Source organism: Lipotes vexillifer, unplaced genomic scaffold (genome assembly GCF_000442215.2).
Source record: "Lipotes vexillifer unplaced genomic scaffold, Lipotes_vexillifer_v1.1 scaffold645, whole genome shotgun sequence".
NCBI classification, from domain to species: Eukaryota; Metazoa; Chordata; class Mammalia; order Artiodactyla; family Lipotidae; genus Lipotes; species Lipotes vexillifer.
Window position 1 is genome coordinate 1,112,331 of NW_006777439.1, and position 10,849 is coordinate 1,123,179.

Genomic DNA, 10,849 nt, shown 5'->3' on the forward strand with positions numbered 1-10,849 from the left:
TTTCCCCTTCCCTTCCCCTCTCTCTGTGATCAAGCTTACTTCTGCCCTCATCTTACTCTTGCCTCTACCCGGGAGGGACATAACTAGGTCACTTGCCATCATTCACCAGCTTTCCCAGGGGCTGGGGTAAGAGCTTTTAAGAGTTAGTGTGGGGGACTTCCCTGGTGGCGCAGTGGCTGAGAGTCCGCCTGTGGATGTAGGGGACACGGGTTCGTGCCCCGGTCCGGGAGGATCCCATATGCAGCGGAGCGACTGGGCCCGTGAGCCATGGCCGCTGAGCCTGCGCGTCCGGAGCCTGTGCTCCACAACGGGAGAGGCCGCAGCAGTGAGAGGCCCGCGTACCGCAAAAAAAAAAAAAAAAAAAAAAAAAAAAAAAAAGTTAATGTGGGAACCTCCCCGCATTTCCCTCTTTATAAACCCCTCTCTTGCCTCCATTTTCCCATCACTACTTCTTATGCTTCTAGCTGCTTCTTGTGGTTCAGAGTCCCATCACCTCTCACCATTCACACCTTGGAGGTGCTTACAGCTTGTATTTTGGAGCTTGGAAGACCCAACTTCTATCTGTCAGGGAGGAAGAAGGGGAAAGACAAAGTCCCTGTTCCCTTGCAGGGCTGCAGCCAGAGGAAATGCATCATTCGTATCTCTGCTTCATTTTCTGAAGTCGTTTTCCAAGAAAGATTGAGCCAAGCTGTGGTTATTCTCTGCAGTGCTTGTTGATTCCGTATTTCACCTGCATTCGATGTTAATGGGAATTCTGTGGTTGACCTGATTCATGAGTCAACATTAGAAGCAAGCCTCTTCATTAAAAAGGGATAATAGTGCTGGGGAATAGAACTAAACCTGCTATTCACCAACAATAATTTAATCCAATTTTTTTCTGGAGATATTTGTGGGAGCCTCTTTTGATCTGATTTATAGTCTATCAACCTAATAACATATTCCTTTAGAGAAGACTCTATAATTGGCACTAGATTCAAACATCTGCCCAGCCATGAACTGGCCTTTCTCTTTGCGTGTGGCTCAGTTGAGGGGGAAAAGATGCAGAGAAAATCTAAATATTGGATGTCGTGAGGTTAGGGCCCTGTGTGGCTACAGGCTTCTCTGACTCTCTCTTATGACTGGGCCACAAATCCTTTTGGAGTGCTTTCCAGATACTCTTCAAGTTATTCCGGATCCAACATTCCCAAATTCAGAATTTTACTTTTTTTTTTTGAAATCAGGCCAAGTATCTTTCTGTTCATATAGCTAAAAACTGAACACAGATTAAAGCACTAAGAAAGAATATGGAGAATGTTAGAATACTGTTTATATTTCTTTATTGTAAAGGATAATCGTTTGCTGACAAGGACACACCAATATCTTAATTATAAATATTAGTGAGTTAAATTATTAATTGAACTTGACTCCATGACATAAAATTCAAATGCACTGTTATTAAATGACAAATACTGACTCAAAATATAATTCAGATTTAGTGAACAATTGCTTAAAACAGGAAGCAGAATTTTAAATAGGATATGAATTCATCTTTGAAACACTTTTTCTCCATTTGTATATAAACAGAGATGGGAATATAATATATGTCCTACACGTTAACCAGAAATTAAAAGAAAGCCACTACTAGGATGGCATTGAACATACTTTGCATTCTTAAGGAATTGATGGGTGTTCATACATTTAGTAGACTATTCATTTTCAAAATCAGCCTTTACTCCAAGATGTAAAAGGAAAAGAAAGAAGATAGAAAACCATTTAAATGAGGTAATTTCTATGTCTTAAGTTTAGAAATGAAGATATTGATGATTTTAGAAAATGGATATTTTATGCGTCATAAGAAGGTACTACTTTATGGAAATAACAATATAACTTACTGAGTACCTGCTCTGTGCCAGGCATGGTATTAGAGGCTTCACATTTATGAATTATGTCTTTGAATCCTCAATCTAACTCTTCAAGGTTGGCAAGTTTCTCCAGAAAAACCAGTGCTCAGGGAAATAAAGTAATTAGACATAGCTCAGAAATGTTATACAAAGTTTGGTTAGCAGCACAGTGCCGACTTGCCTTGGAGTTTACCTTCCATCTGCAGTTATACCTTCTCTGGAAGTCAAAATGAAGAGAACCACCACAATTGCATGGCTGATTGCAAATGCCTCCTTACACACACAGTTAGAGAAAGGGCTTTTAAACTCGTCTCTCCCTTGCTTAACACCTTTCAAAGGCTTCTCATCACACTTCAGAAAACCCAAATTAATAAGCCCTACGTGATCTGGCCCCAACCCCTCTCCAAGGTGATTGCTCCCACACTGCCCCTCCCTTGCTCTGCCTCAGCCACACGGGCCTTCTGTGTTTCTGGGAACACCCAGGAATCCTGGAACACTGTTCCTCCTCCCTGGGGAACTCTGGGCACTTCTTACAGATTATGGCTTAAGTGTCATCCCAGACAGGCCCTCTCTGTTTGACCATCACCACTCCCTACCTGTTTCCTTCAGAGCATGTAGCTGTGTATCTATTTGTGTATCGTTGGTCTCTCCCACGAATTGTAACCTACCCAAGGGCAGGGAGTACAAACCTATGTATACTTAGTGCCTAGCATAAAAAGAAATACTTGTGGAATGGATGAATGGGTTTATGAATAGGGACCGAACAGCAAACTGAGAATTTTTTCTTTTTTTCTTTTTTTTTTTTTTTTTGCAGTACATGGGCCTCTCACTATTGTGGCCTCTCCTGCTGCGGAGCAACAGGCTCTGGATGCGCAGGCTCAGCGGTCATGGCTCACGGGCCCAGCCGCTCCGCGGCATGTGGGATCCTCCGGGACCGGGGCACGAACCCGTGTCACCTGCATAGGCAGGCGGACTCCAACCACTGTGCCACCAGGGAAGCCCGGAAACTGAGAATTTGATAGGATTCTGGGTGATAAAATTCTGATGCCCGGACCTTATATGACTTCAGGAACAGATTACATGGATTAGGACATGTGGGCCTAAATTCATGGGCGACACTGAAAGAATTCTTAAACCTTATATGGGAAAGCAATCCACCAAAGAAACCCAGATTAAGATGGTAACAGTATTTATATCCTTCACAAAATTGTTGTACGATTTAGCCAACTAATTGTTGCTTAGTACATCTAGATATTTTTATTCATCACAGGTTTCATGATTAACACCTCAATATTTGGAAGAGTTAGGGAACTGGGTCCTGAATGTCTTATGCTAACCTTCTCTTAGCTCTGTCTGTGCCCCAGGGGCCCACAGGCTGTGACAAAAAAGAGTTCTGCATAGAACATTTACACGCTTGACGTAGTACATGGCAGTTGCTAAGGCAGAAAGCCAGAGGTAATGAGCACTGTGTGAATTATGTGCAGTTCTTTGCAGCACTTTCCGACTGTAACTGAACTATCCCCTCCTGGTCCTTCAGGTGCTATCAGGATGAGTTTTCGCAGACTTCAAGAAAATCCCTGAAGGGCCAAAGACACTTTCTTGGTGTTACAATCCTTATTTCAACTGAAGCTAAATGTTTGGCTCCTGAGTACTTTAATAAGTTTCAAGAAAAAAGAGTATTCTAAGTTGAGTGTCCTTGCTCCCTTACCACCAAATACAAAGAAATCGATCTTTATTTATTGTCAAGGTAAAAGAAATGCATAATATTCAGAGTCATACAAGAATGAGAAGTGGAAGTTCGGTTTTCCAACTTAAAGCCACAGCATATTTGTGATCTGTAGTTTTTTACACCTGTTCTTCTGAAGGGGTGGTGGCATGTAATTAATGTTTTGTTAAGGAAAAAATGCAGTGTCAGCATATGAGCCCACCTAAGATCCTTTGTGACAATAAGCAATATCTAAACCTAGCAGTGGGATACACAATGCCTATCTAAACATGGAAACCGGGCTTCCTCTCACAAGTGACGATTATAAATTTCACTCAGACAATAAGAATGTCTGAAAGCTATGTCTCTGTCGTAATCCACCCTTGTCTCAGATATTCTGTTAAATCTACAGGGCTTTTTTGTTTTTAACAAGAAAATGGTTTTAATTCTTCTGCAAGTGGTACCCATAATACCAAGAGCACAGAGACCATTTAGTACTTGTGGCCTCAGCAAAGAGCCCAAGCACAGAATAAACAGTGATAAAAATTCCTTCTCTCGCTTTCTCATCTCCTAGTGTTGACTTAAGTGATGATACCTACCTAAGTGCCCTCTCTTTGCATTCTGGAGATCTAGCTTTTAGATCTGTCTGCAATTTGTCCTTTCTGGGTGTACTAAAAAATATTAGATTTCTAAAGCAAACCTCACTAGAACATCCATTTCCATGCAAAATTCACTATAATACCAATGGCCACCACTGTTAGAGCTCTTACTATGGACCAAGCACTTGACATTTACTTCATTCAACTCTTATCACATTCTCTAATGTAGGTACTATTCCCATTTTACACATGAAAAATAGGTGTGAAGGGACTCAAGATTCCACAGTTGGTTAGGGTTGAGGCCTGGTTTCACACTCTGGTTTATCTGGCTCTTAAAAATGAGCGCTTGGCCACTACATGTTTCTGCCTTTTCCTTTCCCCCTCTGGATTAAAAGAGAAAAAGGAAAAAAAAAAACAAAAAACCCTGAACTCTTTTTTCACACAAGGATTGGTTTTTACTGCCATCCCTTCCTGTATTAAAATATAAAGTCTCTTTTGTCTCAGTGCCAAATATTCATTTTTTCAGTTTATCCTATTCATATTCAAAATGCACTTGATCTAGAAAAAGGGAAGTGTGCTCAATTTGATCTAAGATTCCTGCCAAATTAAAATATGCCCACATTCAAAATGGTCAGATGTTCCTTCAGTTACTTATTTTCATAAGTTTAGTTTTTCTAAAGAAATAGTTTCCAACCTATGGATCTTAGTTTCTAGGAGCCCTTGGAGTTACTGTAAAAGGTGTGTGAATAGATTCTGAATTTGCGTCTCCCACATATAGGCATTGCTACTTTCCAAATATATGTATATGTTGTGATTGAGTAAATGCAAGTTAATTTAAAATTAAATTAATCATTAACCTGGCAGTAGCCTGTCATCACTATGTAGCTTCCTAATCCAGCAGATACTAAGAGTTAAAGGACTTTCAACAAGGGATTCTCATACTTAAGAAGGTTAAAACCGGAGTTTCAAATGATGGCTTTGAGATAAATAATCACTAGAGACTTTCAAATGTTCACTTAAAGAGACTCAAGATATCCACTCAAAATTACAAATTTTATAGTCTTTGTAGAATACCTCCATTTTTGTTGGGCTCAACAATTCGGGAGAGAACCAAAGAAATACAGGACCTATGACTTCCTCAAATCAAGGTTATATTTATGCAGGGAAAAATGGGGCTTCAATTCAGTACTGAAAGGTTGATTGGCAAAATGTACTTGGCATGACTTTGTTTTAACCATGATTTATCACTTTGGGAGAACAACTGGTTGCCAAGTATGTGACCCCGAGTCTCCATTTCTTGCTCTTGTCAGAATACCTCAAAATCAGAAGGAAGAAATCTTCCTTCACTCCCACCCCCGTTGGATGCTGTCCCCCCATTGGTAGGGGACACAGCTTTTCTGTGCTGAAATACAAGTAGAGCAGAAGAACCTACCGTGGAGACCCTGAAGAAGGGGCCCTACCTAGAGATGTGAATACCTATTATATGGGCTGCCAACTCTGGCTGCTCCCCTCCCTGGCTGGCCTTGGTCTGGGCTTCCACTCAGGCATGGAGGAAGAGGCCTGTCCTTCCCTCCCTAGTGTAAATCTTCTCAGGGGTCTCTTTCTGGGTTTGTGACAGCCTAGTCTCAGCCAAGTGGTGGAGTAAATACTCCTTATTTGAGTTAGCAGGCAATATAGATTCTTCAGCTTATCATTCATTAGAGATTATAAAATATACATTTCAATCTTGCTCTCTGATATTATGACTAGAGATGGATTTGTGGGCGTGCATTTCACAATTCTCCCTTTCTCCGGACCTGAGTGGTAATTTGATTTGTATCTGGTATATATATATGTGCATATGCATAACGCTGTTCTTAATGTCAGTTTGCCCACCTCTAGAAATACTTTTCTTCCAGGGTAACCAAGCTTATTGGAATATATATAAAAGAGTAAATAGACTCTAAAAGAGGGGTCAAGGAATTTTCTCAGGAAGAAAGGGGATGAACTTTGGCCTGATTTATTTTTATGTCTTAGATGTCTTTTTGGTTTTCTTCTAGTTCCATGGGTGTTGTATTCTGAAGAATGAAGTGATCAGATACATGAGGTATAGTTTAAGTGTTACTATACTTTTGAAAGCATAGTTAGGTCTATTTCCTCAATTGTTGACAAGGTCAAGGAAATAATACAGTGTGTGTGTGAATTCTAAGGTCAGGTGGACCACATTTCATCACAATTAAGAGTTATTGGAGTAAAGTTTGTGGGGTAGAAGATGACAGTTTCATCTATCTGTACCATCTAACACTGAAATGTAGTTGCCTTTCTGAAGGCAAAATGTTTCCTAAAGTTTCTATTCAGAAAAATAATGTTTTGCAATTGAATGGACTTATGGCTGTGAAAACATATTAATTTTACATTTCTGGTCTTTACTCCTTATTTTAAGATATAAGTAGCATCTGTTCTATAATAAAATAAATTGACCTTTTTTTGCTATAGAAAAAGTAATTCCATGTATCTTAAGTGGTAGGTAGTTTCTCTTCTATAATAAAATAGATATATTTTTGCATTTTTATTCAACTTGAAAAACAAGTATAAATCTTTAGAACTGATTCCTACACCAAAACACTTTTTTTTTTTTTTTTTTTTTTTTTGCGGTACGCAGGCCTCTCACTGTTGTGGCCTCTTCCGTTGCGGAGCACAGGCTCCGGACGTGCAGGCTCACGGGCCCAGCCGCTCTGCGGCATGTGGGATCTTCCCGGACCAGGGCACGAACCTGTGTCCCCTGCATCGGCAGGTGGACTCTCAACCACTGCACCACCAGGGAAGCCCCCAAAACACTTTTAATGAAAAGTTGTCAATTGTGGTAGTTTACAAGGACACATTGCAGTAGTTAACAAGGACACAATTGCAGGTGTCTTTATGTTCCAGCATATAAGCTTAGTTTGAGCACTCTTAAATGTCATGTCACTGCTCTTCCCTGTAACCTTGATAGATCACCCCTATAAATATCTCTTGGGGTGAAAAGTAATTTAATCTGTGGATCTGTATATTACCTCCTCATGAACATCCTATCAATTGTGCCAGAATGCTTTCAAGATATGCACTGAACTGAAACCATCAAACCTATTTCATTGAGGATTGTTAGTTAGACCATAATCTTTGGTCTCAACTCTGTCATTAAATTTTGCTGAAACGTTGTTCACTTATGCATGGAAAAAAAGCTAAGTTTGTGATTTGGTCTCAAAAGATCCTCTGCTTATAGGCCTGGGTGACTCCTGGGAACTTGAATATTCGTTTTATCTTGAGGTTGACCGAATTAGAACCCAGATTATGATCCCATAAAATGGCAGAACTCTCACCACTTCCCAAATGATCTGGGAACTCAGAGCCAGGAGAACACAGCTCACCCTTTATCACCAACACAGTGGATAACGCTGAAATGATCTCTTCTCGACAGTTCTCTTCTCTCTAATTCATCGCCAGTAAGCTTAGTTGAAAATTGTCTACAGCCCTCAGATATGGGTTTATTAAGAGATAGTCTGAATAGGATACTGTGAAGCATAAATACGGGCAGGCAATTCAAGACAACACGGTTAATAAAAAGCGAGATAATTTACATAATTTTCTTGATGCTTTTAATTAAATAGTCCTCAAGAGAGAGAGGCCTTGAGGCCTTATTGAAAGAGCCCAAGGCTCTTTTCCACTAACTAGTGTGTAATTTGGGGCCAACTGTTTAACCTCTCTGACCTTGGTTACTATGCTTGTTAAATGGGGATGATAGAAACTGCTCCATCTCAGGGATGTTAGGATAAAATGTGATGATACATGTGAATGTACTTTTCAAAGTAAAAAGGGCACTATATATACAAATGCTCGGTCTCAGAGAATTGCAAGTTAAATATATTTTTCCATTTAAACTGTATTTTTATGTATTATGTTGAGATATTATGGCCCAGAACGTAACTGTTTTATCAGCTGGTATGTGGGGTATGTATTTACGTTTTACAGAAATTATATAGGGGAGGATGAAGTAGTCTGGGCAGCTACTAAATCTTCACTTTGTCTCTGTTAAGTCTCTGTTCTGATCTGTTAAGTCTCTGTCTCTGTTCTGATCCTGTTTATGTAAGTTTCTGGTAATCATCTGTGTAAGTTATGTTATAAATTACGCTTTATGACTCTGACTAATATTTATTTTAGATACAAAATAGTTCAATTTTTTATGATGAAAAGACTAATTAATTCAACCACAAAAATATCACTTAATCTTTAGTGGGAAAATTAGCTAGCTGTAAACCAAAACATTTGGTTTCACTGCATAAGGGTCCAACATTAAATTTAGCTTTAATATAAATGGCAAAATTGTAATAATGATAATACCCTTATTCTTAAACTCTCTGTAAATTTGTTGTCTTTCACTACCAGCAGAGGGAGCCCTGAGAATTAGATTGTGCCAAGATGGCTTTGTTAATTCTTCTGTGTTTACACATTTAGCTCATAATAAAGAAATAAAAATCCATCACAGATTAATGGAAAGTCATCATTCTTGGATTAGGCTGTAGATTACAATTTGATTTGACTACTGATTATAATGAGCTTTAATAGACTAGGAATATCTATAGCCTGCCTGTGCTCATCCTATCAAGGCATCAGTTACAAACTTCCACAATCTATCAAAGTTCAGTAATGATATCACAATGTGTAACTTCACAGAACATCAGAAAGGATGCACTCTCAAAACATAATTTTATCAAATACCCTGCAACAGTATTATGAATTGCTCTCATTGACTACATAACGTCCACATGAGAATTGGAAAACACACATATGATGTAATCAGTTTTTCCTCATTTAAACATATTTATTACTTAAACTGTATTACTTTTAAAAATAGGAAATAGACCAAAGTAATCTGAGTGGAAAACAAATGATGAGTCCCAGCATCTATGATTCAACGAAAAGATTATTTACAGCATCTCACTGAAAAAAGTTTTTCCAAACTTCAAGTATAACCTATTTATCAGAGAGCATATTTGCATTGCTTTATTGCCCTTAATTAGATAAGAGTGCAATGCAATTGTATATTTTATGCACCTGTGACTAAACGAACCTGCTGAAAATTGAGATTGCAGTAACTGCATTTTAATATTACACAGCAACTCATTTTAATAATGGTATTTTAATATTGGCATAACTGCTAACCTAATATCAAGAAGTTTCTTTGCAAAGCATGGGTCTTTGCTCTCAAGGAGCTTATCTGTCACAGTTGGAAATCCAATAGTGATTGAATCCCTTTTTCATGCTAAGGAATTCACATTAGCAAACACTTACTGAGTACCCATTATGAGCCAGGCACGGTACTGAGTGCAGGGGTACACATGTGAATAAGACAGCAATCAAGAGGCCAACACTGCCGAACAAGTCAAGGACTACAAGGCAAGGTGGTACATACTGCAGTACAATAATAAAGGCAGCACACTGCTGGGCTTTGAAATTACTGAAGGCAGAGAACTTATCTAAATCTTTGTAACCCCAATACCAAGCACAGTGTTTTGCATATGGTTACCGTTCAACAAATATATATTGAATTCATTAATTAACCACATGTGAAGTGTTTTAGTAAAGCATCTTTTCGGTAAATAAATTACTTTAATATTTCCTACTACTTCCTCTTTCCATCACTCCAGTCTTTTTTCCCCTCATTCTCACAACTCATGGGATAGCCATGCCTTCCTCTCATGTAGCACAGCAGTTGGGTCACATAACTGATGCTTGATTATTTGCTATTCCCATGGCTTTTTTATTTGCTATTCTCTACCCTGTGATACCTTGGAATACGTGAGATGTATGTGATAATAATAACCCCTTTTCCCCCCAAAATCCCTACAACAATGACAGCAGTGATGGGCATTTGGCTAAGTACCACATATGCATTATCTCACTTGAGCCTTCAAATAACTCTCACTATTCCTATTTTTAGAAAAGATCTTATGCACAGAAGAATAATGTTCTTCAGGTCACAGGGCTGGTAACTGGTGGAGGTCAGATATGAATCTAGGACTCTGACAATAACCTTCCTGCTCTGAATAACTGCACTCTATTGTCTATTTAGATTGCTCAGAGGCAATTTGAATTAGTAGTGGAAATACTTTCTTGGAAGAGCTAGTATACTTCCTCTGAGAATACTACAAATAAATGGGTTTTAATGTATCAGATATATTTAAGTTTTTAAAATTATATTGTGAATACAGTAAAATACTTAGGCTACAGAAGCATAAATGAATCAATAACTGATAACGTTTTCTCAGCAACATTTTTTTTTTTTTTTGGTTGCACTGTGCGGCTTGTAGGATCTTAGTTCCCCAACCAGGGATAGAACCCCAGCCCTCTGCAGTGAAAGCACCGAGTCCTAACCACTAGACCTCCAGGGAATTCCCAACAAGTTTCTTTTAAAACTGAAGAACTAGGAGTTCGATTTCTGTAATAATCAAAACACCTTAAAATGTATCTTCACATGCTCACCAGACCCCAAAGGACTCCCCAGACCTGGACCACAGCACAGCCTGCTGTGGAATGCTTAGCAGCTTTGTTTTCCCAACTAGACTCATTAGCAGAGCCAGGTGGTAATAACTAGCCAACTGATTCCTACTAGTAAAAAAATCTGCCTAAGGTCACCATGGACTCTTTCC

The 10,849-nt window shown here is 39.0% G+C and overlaps 1 pseudogene; it reads left to right on the forward strand.

The window, feature by feature from the left end:
- LOC103073570 (ferritin light chain pseudogene) overlaps nucleotides 1-10,849 on the forward strand; it is a 15,989-nt pseudogene that overhangs the window by 3,790 nt on the left and 1,350 nt on the right.